The sequence below is a fragment of the Sus scrofa genome, chromosome 18, assembly GCF_000003025.6.
Source record: "Sus scrofa isolate TJ Tabasco breed Duroc chromosome 18, Sscrofa11.1, whole genome shotgun sequence".
In the NCBI taxonomy this organism is placed as follows: Eukaryota; Metazoa; Chordata; class Mammalia; order Artiodactyla; family Suidae; genus Sus; species Sus scrofa.
The window spans coordinates 25,362,383-25,375,388 of NC_010460.4; the positions used below are offsets into that span (position 1 = coordinate 25,362,383).

The 13,006-nt window shown below is 38.6% G+C and overlaps 1 long non-coding RNA gene across 2 annotated transcripts in view; it reads left to right on the forward strand.

Moving 5' to 3' along the window:
- The window catches only part of LOC100514329, a 243,374-nt gene that overhangs the window by 81,534 nt on the left and 148,834 nt on the right, over positions 1-13,006 (forward strand). For both annotated transcript variants that reach the window (XR_002340407.1, XR_002340408.1), the window contains exon 2: positions 9,467-9,585. This is a non-coding gene — a long non-coding RNA (uncharacterized LOC100514329). The remainder of the gene's footprint in view (positions 1-9,466; positions 9,586-13,006) is intronic.

The window sequence follows — 13,006 nt, forward strand, 5'->3', positions numbered from 1 at the left end:
GACAAGTGAAAGGTCAGAATTAATGGTTTCATAATAGGAGCAACATACCGGCTTACTCTGTGAAGACATGCAGTGCTTTACTTATTTTTGACACAGTAGCCACTTCTGTTAGGACAGGAATAGAATCCTATTCTTAAGAGATAAAGCGGCTCTGTAATTGAACATGTATCTAATAAACACCGTCTCTTGGAAATTTCTAACACTGAAAAATAAAATAAAAATTGTGGAGCTTAGAAATGGGCTGATCAACAGAAAAGAAAAACACCTGTATTGGAAATAAGGTGTTTATTTTGACATCACTAAATAGTAATTTGACAATTAGATTTTATCTCAATGTTATTTTTGAAAACGAGTTATCCCTGAAATTCCATATTCTTCCAGTCCCCTTAGTTAAAACCTTAGGACTCTACCTTTCACAATTCATTCTCGTTTACTCTTTATGTCAGATAAAACCCTAAGTCCTGGCCTCCCTTTCCCTTCATACTCCATTGCCACTGGGCCCAAATCCTTCTCACATCTTGATCTGGCAGCAGCAGACTGGCTGACTTCAGCCTTTCTGTTTTCAAGCTATCACCCAGTCCACTGCCAAGTACCTCCCTTTTTAAAGCGCTTCCCGCTAATACTCCTATCTCAGGAAGTCACATCGGTTCACTACCACCATGTGGTGAGTTTCAATTTCTCCGCCAGACTTAACAAGCTCTCCAGACTTAGGCCTCTTTTAACTGCTCTAAGCAGCTTCCTTTATCACTCCTCCCCTTTGCCTGCTCCCAGCTTAGAATGCCATTTCCTCTCAGTCTGTACACAACCCTCTCACTCCTGATTTTATGCAGGAATTTTGTTCCTCTCCCTGAAGAGCTTTCTTATCTTCTTCACCCACCCACCCATCCATCCAGCCAGCCATCCTCTCCAGCCATCTTGATGAATGTCAATTCATACTTTTGAAGGAAGCTTTGCAAATTTACTGACATCTTTCTATCCACTTAGTATCAGTGATACAAAATTTTATGACCTTCAAATTATTTCAGATTCATTCATTATAATAAACTTAAGTGGGCATCATACTGTAGTAGAAAATCCACTGACTCGAATTTAAAGATCAGTTCTGCTATTGACCAGCTGTGTCTCCTTTGGCAAATCATTCTCGAAGTCTCATAAAGTTGTTATAGATATTAAACGAGTGAGATGGAAAACGATTTTGTAGGCCCTAAATGCAACGCCAGTATTATTGTTGTCAATGTGATTTCTATGTAGAACAACACATCCTTTACAGTGTTAGATAAATTAGAGACCTGCTAGAAGGTGTTTGATAAGTATATGGACCATTCTTAAAAAAGTGCAGTTTACATTAAAAAAAAAAAAAGAAAGAAAGAAAGCTGGAATTAAATGTGAAGGCATAGAGACGAAAATAGTTTGGTCCTAAATATGGAACTTCATAAGAAGGGATTATCACATAAGAATGATGAGACATCGTTTATTCAAGTGCTTCCCAAAGCAATATTAGTGTCGGTTGACTGCACCCATGGCAACTTACAAGAGACCTCCCCTAATTGCAGTGTATTGTCACTGATGAAAGATGTATTTCTATGAATGGAGAAAACCTAATTAGGCCCTCTTTACAGAGTGATTCTGATTCTATGTATTTTTCCCTGTGGCCATTCTGTGTGATATCTACAGGCAGCTTTTGAAAGCAATGAAGACTTGACCTATTGGGGACGTTTAATGGGAAATGCTTTATAATCAGAAAATGCTAATGAGTGGAGAACATATATTATATTCCAGCAAAGGTGAAAATTTTACGAGAATAATTGACATTACAAATCACAGTTTGACTGCTAAACTATTTACAAAAATCCAAGAATATAGGACTGAAAATGGAAATACAAGGTACTTTCAAAGACTATTTGCTTGTTGAAGTATCTTTTGTAATAAATGAATAGACTCTAAGGATTCTTGAATATATTCTTCTAAATTTTCAACAGCACCATATATGCTTCTGCTCAACCCAAGAGTTAGAACTGAAGTTGCAACCAAAGCAGAGTTCGGGTGTATGTAGAGAAAGCTAAGACTTCTGGTAAGGGTGACAGAGACAGCTGTCCATCAACATAGTATAGGGGTGTTTATGGGGAATCAGTTGCCCAGAGAACTGTTACATTTCCAAGCTCCCCTTGCATCAAAGTAGGACTGTATGACCAGTTCTTCCCAATGGAATGTGAGCAGAATTGATCGATTTCTGGCCAAGATGGTGATGAAGTGGGTGTGTCTCTTCTCTCCCACCTGCTAAGAGACTCTAGGGCAATGGGATGGGGGCTGGAAGGAAGGATCCATGTGCCTGAATCTCAAGATGAAGGAAAACCCCACTGCGGGAATGCTGAAATTGGCTTGGCATAAATTTGTAAAGTGTTAAATCTCTGAAATTTGGGATAAATAGTAAACATAACCAACAAATTAAACATAACTATGAAGTGAATAGCCAAAGAATATTCTGGAAGTTGATAGACTAGTGAAATTTCTAAATATATTTCAACCATTGGTGAAAGAGTAATACATTTATGGAAATTCCCCCAAACACAAATACTCTGATAGGGAAGAGTAGGCGATGTTTCACTATTATCTCTGCTCTATCTGTTCCCCTTCCTGAAAACTTTCTCATCTTCTCCATGACCCATCTACCCATTCATCCAAATTCTAAGCATTCTTCTCTCCTCATGTCACATCTTATCTTGCAGAGTGAAAGCCCTGCACAGCCATGATATTCCAGTCTCTATGTGTTTGCTATGCATTATTAACAAGGTGTTTCATACCTTTGTAATTATCTCAAGCTTATACAGGGGAGGGATTTTAGTGAAATGAGACATTTTCACTAACATGAATTAAGAGAGAATGTGTTACCCCTGAAAGGCAATGTACACAAAGGATAGAGAAAAAAGCATAATGCCTTTTAATTTTTCATAGATTCTCATTATCGAAACATTAGCCTTTAAATAAAGGGAGGGGAAAATCCCTCCCTCTGGGCCCTTTAAGAAGATTTATTTGGAACTATTTTTGGTTCAGGGTTAATTATTTAGAGAAAACATGTTTGTGGTTTAGAAAGTCAGATACCAAAATATGAGAGAGACGGAAAGAAGAGAGAACAGTGAGGCAAGAGAGGGAGGAAGAAAGGCAAGAAAGGGAAAGAGAAAGAAGGGAGAAAGGAAGAAAGAGAAGGAGGAAGGGAAAGAAGGAAATAAATTAGTGATTTAAAAAAGTCTAACTTGAGAGTTACTTAATTTTTTCAACAGTATATAGATTACTTAACTGAGTTTATTTAAGTCAGTAAAAAACAGGCTTAAAGAAAGACTAAGCCAAGTCTCAAATGTCTCAAGGGCATGTCTTAAGCATAACGCTCAGATATCCTGGCCATTAAAAATAAATAAACCATGATTAGCCCTAGATTTCTTTACCAGGGAGAGAGCCCAACCAAATGAAGAAAGTGGAGAGCAAAGAACTGAGCTTGTGAAATAAAGGACCCATACATTTGAGCAGGTGACAGTCCAGTGGGGACTCTGACCAAAACCAGTAGTGTTCTGTGTGACTAATGTCTATGATAGGATTGGGATTGGTGGTGTTGAGGCTGCTAAAAGAGGAAGCAGAGTTAGAAACTCAGAAACGTTTTACTGAAACATGGCTAGAGTCCCAGAGATGGCTAAGAATGAGTTGATGACTTCAAAGAATCTTTAGGTCAGAAAATAGGCAAGCAGCCCCTGACAAGAGAAAGGCTTTGAATAGTTAGGTCAGAATTGTACCCTTTAAAATCTGGGCCCTTAGGGAACAGTTAATTGAATGTTAGCATGAATCCTGAAGATAAATTCAAATTTTACCAGGAAATATATATATATATATATATTTTAATGACAAGCATTAATTTCAAAACTATAGGTTATAATGATATAATATTTTATATACTTTCTTAACCCAGATAATTTATTTAATTAACAAGAATATTTTACATTGCTTTAATGTAACTCAATATGATTATAACGTTACTAGGTGTAGCCAAAAATACTTCGCTTAGGTCCAGGAACTAGAATCAGAATTTTTGTGATTTTGCACAGATGTCTAGGCTCAAAGTGTATGTTTTCAAAATGCAAAGTGTTTATATTAACACTGTAAGGGAGAAGCCTTTTTCAAGCTGATATAACACAATGTACATTTGCCACTGATGTAAAAGGTACAGCCTTTTGAGAAAAACAGGCTTGCCTCGCCCCGGAGAACGTTCTTACAACACTGGATCTATAAATAAGTCTCATACCCATTTGGCCAAATCTTTAACTGAATGATTTCCAAATGTGCCAGATAATGCTCACCCTATTTTAATCAATATTTCTTACTATCATATTTCAATGAAATTGAAAACATTAAAAAAATTCCTTGAAATTAGAAATATGACCAGTATTGAAATACAGATTTACCGTAGATTTGAAAAGATTCACATTTGACTCTGCTCTTACAATGTATAAGTTTGATAATAAAACCTTTACAGGCTTTATGGTTTATAAAATATATTCTTGTATTGTGTCATTTTCTGAGTGATCGTGGGAACTGTATTCCTACCCCATTCTGTTTTTACCCAGTCATGCTTCATATTTTGACCAGGGCCCCTTTTCAAAATTAACCAAGGAGGTTTGTTCCTCTTCTAATCTTTCTTTGCAGTTTTCACATCATCTACATCACTTAAGATTTTTTTCTCAGTATGTCTTTGCAGTGTTACTTTTCAAATTTTTAGTTGTAACATCTGCTTTGATGGACCCCACAGCGGTTGTTTAGGATCCTAGCATCCATCACTTACTGCACATATCAACTGGGCAAAGCATAGGAAGCCTTGCGTTGCGCAGTGCAAGCTGGTTGTGTTTCAGTACCCAGTTGGTCATAATAACCTCTGGCTTCCAAGTTAGCTTTAACTTGGGCTGTGTGCGAATGAACAGCCTTTGGCAATGTAATATGCAGTGGGAGGACGTGAATTTGGTGGGAAACTATTCTGCTTAAAGTACTTTTAAACATTTCAGAACAATTTTTAAAGTTTTGCTTGGAAGGTTCACTGGGGGAAAAATCTAGATTTAAGACAAATGCAGAAAACAGGCTATAAAATATTTAGAGCCAGTACTTAGCTAAGAATTGATTCAAAGTAAATTAACAAAAAGTGCTTGAAGGGGGAGCTATAAATGATGTGTCTGCTCAGGCAGTAAGGGTAACATTTTCCCTTATTAGAGACTGAAAAATCATGGGTTGAATGCAAGCATATGAGTTTTCTTTATTTTCCTTTGTGATCTGGATAGGAGAGGTCAAGGGTGTATGAAAAACTTAAAAGAAGCTGTATTTCTTAGATATGTAATTAGGACCAGAGAGTGGAAAGTTAATATATTCTAACTAATTAGTCTAAATTGGGGCAGGCAGAAGTGATCGATTGAAACCTGGCCAGTAAGCTCTGCAGCTTCTAAATCAAACTCCAGAAGCTTTAAAAATGTTCCACAGGAGCTTGTAAAATTACAGGTTCCTAGGCCCCACCCCAGATTCTGATGCAAGTTTGGAGTGGAAACCTAGAATCTGAATATTTGATTTGGAGACAGATGCTCCATAGAACACACTTTTAAAAAACACTTCTAAATAGTATGACAAATTTACATACCCTTTTAAAACAAGAGAAGAAACTGATTTGGAGAGTAAAATGAATGAAAATAATCAAGAAACGTGAAATGTAAAATTGCCAAAGTTCTGCAAGCAAAGCAGCTGTGTTTCATGTATTTATAAGGAGGTATTTGCATATGTTGTACAGTGCATACATTGTTTCTTTAACTGTTAGCTTTTAGTTGGAATCATTGGGATAACTTTTATATGTGCATATATGACATGGACATGGCTACAGTGTTGAGTGTGGCCTCTGAGGATAAACTTCCAGGGTGCAAATCCTGGCTCTATCACGTAAAGGAAGCGTGGACTTGGGGAAGACCCTTAACTTCATGGTACTCAGATTTCTTACCTGTAAAATGGAAATGATGATAATATTTACATCATGGAGATTATTAAAGAGTAAATTAATTAGCACTTATAAAGGACTTAGAGAAGTTCCTGGAAGCCCTTAATCATTTACTTATTGTAGTCATTGCCTAACAGGCATCTGCTGAAACAAATTAAATTGATGGACTACAGTGACATTTTTGGGATGAATTGAAGGTAGTTATTGCTCAGCCTAAAATGTGAACTCATAAGGAGAATGAAGTAAATAAAATTAAGATTAAAGTGATTCTAGAAATTGACACAACATTATAAATCAACCATAATCATAATTTTTTAAAAATTTTAAATAAAGTGAATCCTGTGTTCTGATCAGGTTATCTGTCTTCAGAGTTCCTTATTAGTGTATTTTCTCTTAGAATTATTTTTTTTTAAATTCTTAATTATTTATTTTTAAGGGATTAAAGAATTTACTGAAAATCGTTTAGGGACACTAGAACAAAATTTTTTCTTTTCTTTGAAATTCATATGTCTCCTATTCTCTGTTCTTCTACCCTGTGTTACTTTTCTGGAGGCCATAGTGATACCAGATAATGTTTTTTTTTTTTTTTTTGTCTTTTGTCTTTTTTTGTCTTTTGTTGTTGTTGCTATTTCTTGAGCCGCTCCCACGGCATATGGAGGTTCCCAGGCTAGGGGTTGAATCGGAGCTGTAGCCGCCGGCCTACGCCAGAGCCACAGCAACGCAGGATCCGAGCCGCGTCTGCAACCTACACCACAGCTCACGGCAACGCCGGATCGTTAACCCACTGAGCAAGGGCAGGGACCGAACCCGCAACCTCATGGTTCCTAGTCGGATTCGTTAACCACTGCGCCACGACGGGAACTCCAGATAATGTTTTCATTTTCACCCTCTTCTCTCTTGTATCTCAAACACATAGTATAGTTTCTAAATAATTTTACATGTAGTAAAGAAGGATAACATAAAGCTTGCAAAATAATATCTTCTTGTCTAATACCATGGCCAAAAAGTAGGCAATTTGTAACCAAAAAGCTAAGGAAAGTGCATTTGTATCTAAAGAAATTAGCCTGTCATCCTCATCTCAGTTTGGTGATAGAGTAGCTAGTTGGAAACCAGTTCTGAACGCACAAGAGAGATGTCGTTCATTGGGAAATCCATCTAACAGCAACAAAACTCCAGTTTTGGAGATGGGGCCTGGGACAAAGCTCCATATGATGGGGACTCTGGGGCAGAAGAGCCCTCAAAGATGAAGCCAAGATTCAGAGTGGGGTAATAGGTTGAAACTTAGCAGAGATACCAGGATTTCTTTTAACATAAAGCAACAGGGTGACCAGTAACAAAGCCCTGTGTCATCTGTAGATAATGGGATTCCAGATCTAGCAGAGGAACTTAATGGTAAACCCTGTTGCATGTGGCATCCACAGCGGTTGATAACTTCCTTCCCGAATCTGAGTTGACTTAGGAACTAGAACAGGACAGAGGCTTCAATAGACCTTCAAACAATGGATGCGTCTAACATATCTTAATGAATGAAATAGAATCAAACATAATTTCTGCCATGCTGCACTGCTGTGCCACTTTGTGATTCAGAGGATAATAAATGGGTCATGCTGAGTAGACCATTTACTGTGGACTCTGGAGAGGATATTGCCAGAAAAGAGCAACAGCCATAGGCAGAATGCCTCACAAATGAGAGGGTTACATGCACCTTGACAACATGTGTTGTCAACATGCTGTATGACTCCAAACCATTTTAAGAACTTCTTTGTTTTGCTTAATCAAATAAGGTCTAATTGTTTTAATTAATTAGAAAAATGAATTGCTGGATGCAAATACATTGTAAACATTATTGATGAGGAAGGAGATAAATAAAAATCAGATTGATGGCCAAAAGACTTTTCATGTTACTTTTTTATCAGTGAAGCATTGCAGTTTACCCTTTTCCTAGGGGGTAACAGTTCTGGCATACAAAGAAAATGTGCATTTTTTTAACAATGGAGAATAGCTCTAAAATGATACCTTAGACGAATAGACATTTCCTTGCTTTCTTATTTTCTTCTTCAAGCTTCAATATTTGTCTGAAAACTTTTATTTTGCACTAATTCTGTACATCAAAAAGTTTTTTGACTGTAAGAATTCAAGGAGGGCCCTAAACTTTATATTACTTCAGGGAGGGCTTGTCTCTTGGCAAGAAGCAGGAATGTTTGGTATTAATGGGAGCATGACGGTTATGAAAGAAAACCAGCTCGTGGCATTATGAATCATAGGGCTCTAAAACATTTATAAATGAATGAAAAGGCTTGGGGCTGACATGAATTATGAGTCTCATTATGGCACTGTAATATCTCCAGCAATGCTTCAGAGAGACATGACATCTTCCAAGAAAAGTGGGAAGACTTCCATTACATTATTTTTCTACTGGTAATTGGCCATGGTCAAGGTGGGCCATGATCTGTATCCCTGGAGTATGCATGGCAACGTATCTCTGCCTATAAATGTTTCCATCAGTCAAGATCTTGCAAAACTCTAAGTGCCCTTGTTACTGTTGACCTTCAAGAGGTTATAATAGGTCCAAGCATGAGGACAGCCGTTCCCATCTTTCCATTTCTTTAAATAGCACTTAGGTAGGTAGCACTTAGGTAGGTACAGTACTCCTATTATTTTTCACATGTTAACACAAACTCCGAGATTTTAACAAAGACATTTCCCAGAAAAGAAAAGGATTGGTTGCTTATGAGGACTGTGAAAGGAAAAAATATGTGGTGAGCTCCTTATTAGAGAAAATATAAATGCTCTCAGAATTAGCGCATCCTTGATTTTTACCATCTCAATTCAGCTACCATAACTTCATTGTGAATGGCGTGAATTGAGGGTGAAGTCTTTCTGAAGTAATTGCAACCTGCATCATCCATAGTTCCCAAGAAAAATTTGTATTATTTTCAAGGAAATAGACTTATCAAAGCTTGGGTTTAAGCAATGGCAAGCATCTTTGCTTTTAGTTTTCCATTACACTTTTGTATGCACATAAATATTTCTAATATACCTGAGACAAGTTTGTTAAGGAGGCAAACATCCTGTTCAGAAATTCATTTGTGTTTTCCCTGTATTGAGTCTCTATACATGCGCGCGCGCACACACACACACACACACACACACACACACACACACACACACACATCTATCTATCTATCATCACCTGTCTCCTACCTATTGTGATGATGAGCAGTTAGAATCGTGATTCCAGTGAGTGGCAAGGATACCACTTTATGGTTTAAGCTCCCTTTTCCTCCTAGACAAGATGTGGACCTCAGAGTCGAGGCTCCCTTCCAGTGACATAGGAACATGCAAATGAGTCAGATCCACCAATGTGAGTGAGGCTGATATGTGGTATGTGCCACTTCCAGCCTGGCCTATAAGGACATCCTGGGTGATTTTTTGCTCACTCTTTTGTCTTACCAGTTGAACAGGATCTCATAGAGAGCTCCAAGGGCTTAGGAAACTGGGAAGCTACCAGATCAAAAGGTTTCTGGGTGCCTGAAGAATGCCACAATACTTTGGTGACCCACATCTGATATAAGGTAAGTGACAAACATTTATTATATTAAGTCACTGAGATTTGGGGGTTATTTGCTGCGATTATTAGTTTACCCAGTGACTTAATAGCAAGTATAGTTTTTTTAATTCAAAATATGTGAAAATATGAACTCAAAATATTCTGGTTTAAGACATATGGCAAAATTGAAGATGTAGTTTCCCTTCCTTAGCCATGTGTTACAGGAATGTCTTTTTAGAGATCTGTTGATTTTTATTTATTAAAAAATTGTGCTGTTAGAGAAATTATTTGACCAAATTAAGAAATTCTTAGAAGACATTCAAGAGCCTGGTTTGGCAGATACTTAGGGGCACAAGTCCAGTCACTGTTTGGATCCCACCCTCCTCATTTCATTTATCCCTGGATCCTTGTGTTTTTGTTTGTTTGTTTGTTTGTTTAGGGCCACACCTGTGGCATATGGAGATTCCCAGGCTAGGGGTTGAATCAGAGCTGTAGCCGCTGGCCTATGCCCCAGCCACAGCAACACCAGATATGAGCTGTATCTATGACCTATACCACAGCTCATGGCAATGCTGGATCCTTAAGCCACTGAGGAAGGCCAGTGATCAAACCCACATCCTCATGGATACTAGTCAGATTCCTTTCCACTGGGCCATGATGGGAACTCCCTGGATCCTTGCTTTTTATTGCTGTCTCAACCTCTTGGCCTTCTAACCCCTTACTGTTCCTCAGCATCAATATTCAATACCTGACTCCACACCATCAGAAAAACCCCATTCTCCATTTTCCTTTCCTTTTCTATTACAACTGTAAAAGGGGTTTGATTATTTTGTAGAATGACGGCTACAATTAATATGTGGGATTTAGCATGTTCATTTGGATTTGCTACACTAATCAAACTAACTTATACCTTATAGATGATGAAAAGCTTTTTTGGGGGGATTAATGTCTACCACTGTCTTTTTTCCTGTGTGACTTAACAGTACAGAAGATCTGAATCACTATAGTAACTACAAAAGATGTTTAAAAAAATAAGCAAAATGACATTTTTGCTTTGAAAACTGCCGTAGAATGTGAAGCTCATTTTGGTATATTAAAACCTTAAGATATGAATACATAAAGCACATATGTACACGTGTAATTAAGAAATTCATCTATGATGTTTGTAATGACTTCATAAATCATTGTTTAGTAACACTAAAGTAGGGTTACATTCTTAAATCATTGGTCCTTACTTTTCCTTCAGGAAAAACTACTTATTTCTCGGAAGCTTTGCATCTCCCTAAAATGCGTATGTTGAAGTCTTAACCCCCAGTCCTAGTACTTCAGAACGTGACCTTAGTTAACAGGGTCATTGCAGGTGTAAGTGGTAAGACAGGGTCATACAGGAGTAGGATGGGTTCCTGTTCTAATATGACTGGTATCTCGATGAAAAGGAAAAATTTGGATCTGGACACACACACAGGGAGACCAGCCATGTGAAGACAGAGCTCAGGGACATCAAAGATGGCCAGCCACACCAGAAGCTGGGACAGAGGCACAGATCAGCTTCCTCCTCAGAAGGAGCCCACATCAACAAGATGGTGGAATAGGAGGTCTCCTGTTCATCTCCCTCTATTCAGCAACAATAAATTAGCAGCCACTTGTAGGCAAAAATGCCTTTGTGGTAGCTCTGTGGTCCAGGTAAGGGATTGTGACACCCAAGTGGAGCCTAAGACCAAAGAGGGCAGTTTTGAAAAGGTTGCCTATACCTGGAGGAAGACTTGCCAAATGTGGTCCCAGCTACAAACTTGAAAGTACCCCATATGCCTGTGGACTCAGCCACAGCTCCTTTGGCATTGGTCCTGCCACAATACCATTTGTCAAGGGACTCTGCAGGAGTCTGCCTTCCATGCAGACAGGGAGTGACAGGTCGGCCCACCTCAGTCCTGGCTGTGGATCCTGCAGTGGCATACATTCAGCTCCAACCCCTCTCAGATGCTAGTCCTGTCCACCCAGGGACTCCAGGGAGACATGTCTCTCTGTTCTCTGCAGCAAACCCTCCAACATAGGTCCAACTACAGACCCTGTAATAGCCCCTCTTAGCCATGAACCAGGAATATTCCTGTCCGTCCAAGGCCCCACCAGGAGACACACCCTTTTGAGCACCTGGAGGTAGGCCTGCTGACCTCAGTCCAACTGCAGATGTTGATGTGGCCCTGACACCTGCCTCCAGGCCCTTGTAGCCATGGTTGATGGGCAGTCATGTCTGCCAGGGATCTCTTTCAACTACTGGTGGCTCTTCACATTCCTTGGCTAGTGGCAGCATATTTCCAATCTCTATCTTCGTCTTCACATCGTCACCCTCCTTGTGTCTCAAATCCCCCATCTCCTTTTCTCTCTCTCTCTCTCTTTTGCCAAACCAATTACATGCATAAGTTCCTGGCCCAGGATCAAACCTGAACCACAGCAGTGATAATCCAGATCCTTAACCTCTAGGCCACCAGGGAACTCCTCCTTTTCTCTCTTAAGGACACTAGTTATTAGATTTCAGAAGAACCCACGTTAAATCCTGGATGATCCCATCTTGAGATTCTTAACTAGTCACATCTACAAAGATCCTGTTTCCAAAAAAGGTCACATTCACAGGTAGTGGGGATTATAACTTGGGCATTGTTAGGGGGTGGAGCGGAGGCACTATTCAACTCCCCACTTCAACTTTTTAAAATAGATAATAACTGGCGAGCAATAAACCTTGGGTACTTAGTGCTGAAAATATGCAATGTAACTGCTAAACAAGGAGTTTTGAAATAGAAGATAATTTTTGTAATATTGCAAGGGAAATTCTAATAATAGTCTAGAACTAAAAATACTAGTCTAGCTCAGCAAAACTTGGGAGGAGAGGAGAATTGGGAGTTAGGGGAAATGAAATTGTTTCACAACTGCTCACTTATTGGGGGGAGGGCAAAAGCAGAGGGAAAGTAGAACATCTTGATGGAGAAACAGTTGGAGGCTTGTTTTCTTATATCAGAGAACTAAGTGCTATATTATGAGATCCAGAAAAGGGAAGAGAACTTTCTTCCCTTTAACAAGAGAGAAGAAAAAAACAAGTGACAACTTTATCAATCCCTCCCCACGAGAACGAAGGAAAGCAGCACTGTAAAACAAGTAATAGCATAATAAAAATTGAAGAAATAAAGCAAAGCAAGTAGATCATTGGAAAGAAAGCTGTGCCAAGATTATTACAAAAAGCTAATATAATTAATTTAGATTTCAAACAGAAATTTTTTTTTAAATGTTGAATTTCAATAATCTTGGAGTTCACGTGAAAGAATAAATGTCCTAGAAAATCTAGACAAATGCAGAAATTGAGGGAGGAAGAAAGAGAGAAAGGGGAAATATTCAGCTACTCAGCTGAATTGAGTTGATAGGAAAAAGTGAAGTTGGGGGTTACATCTGAACCCCCA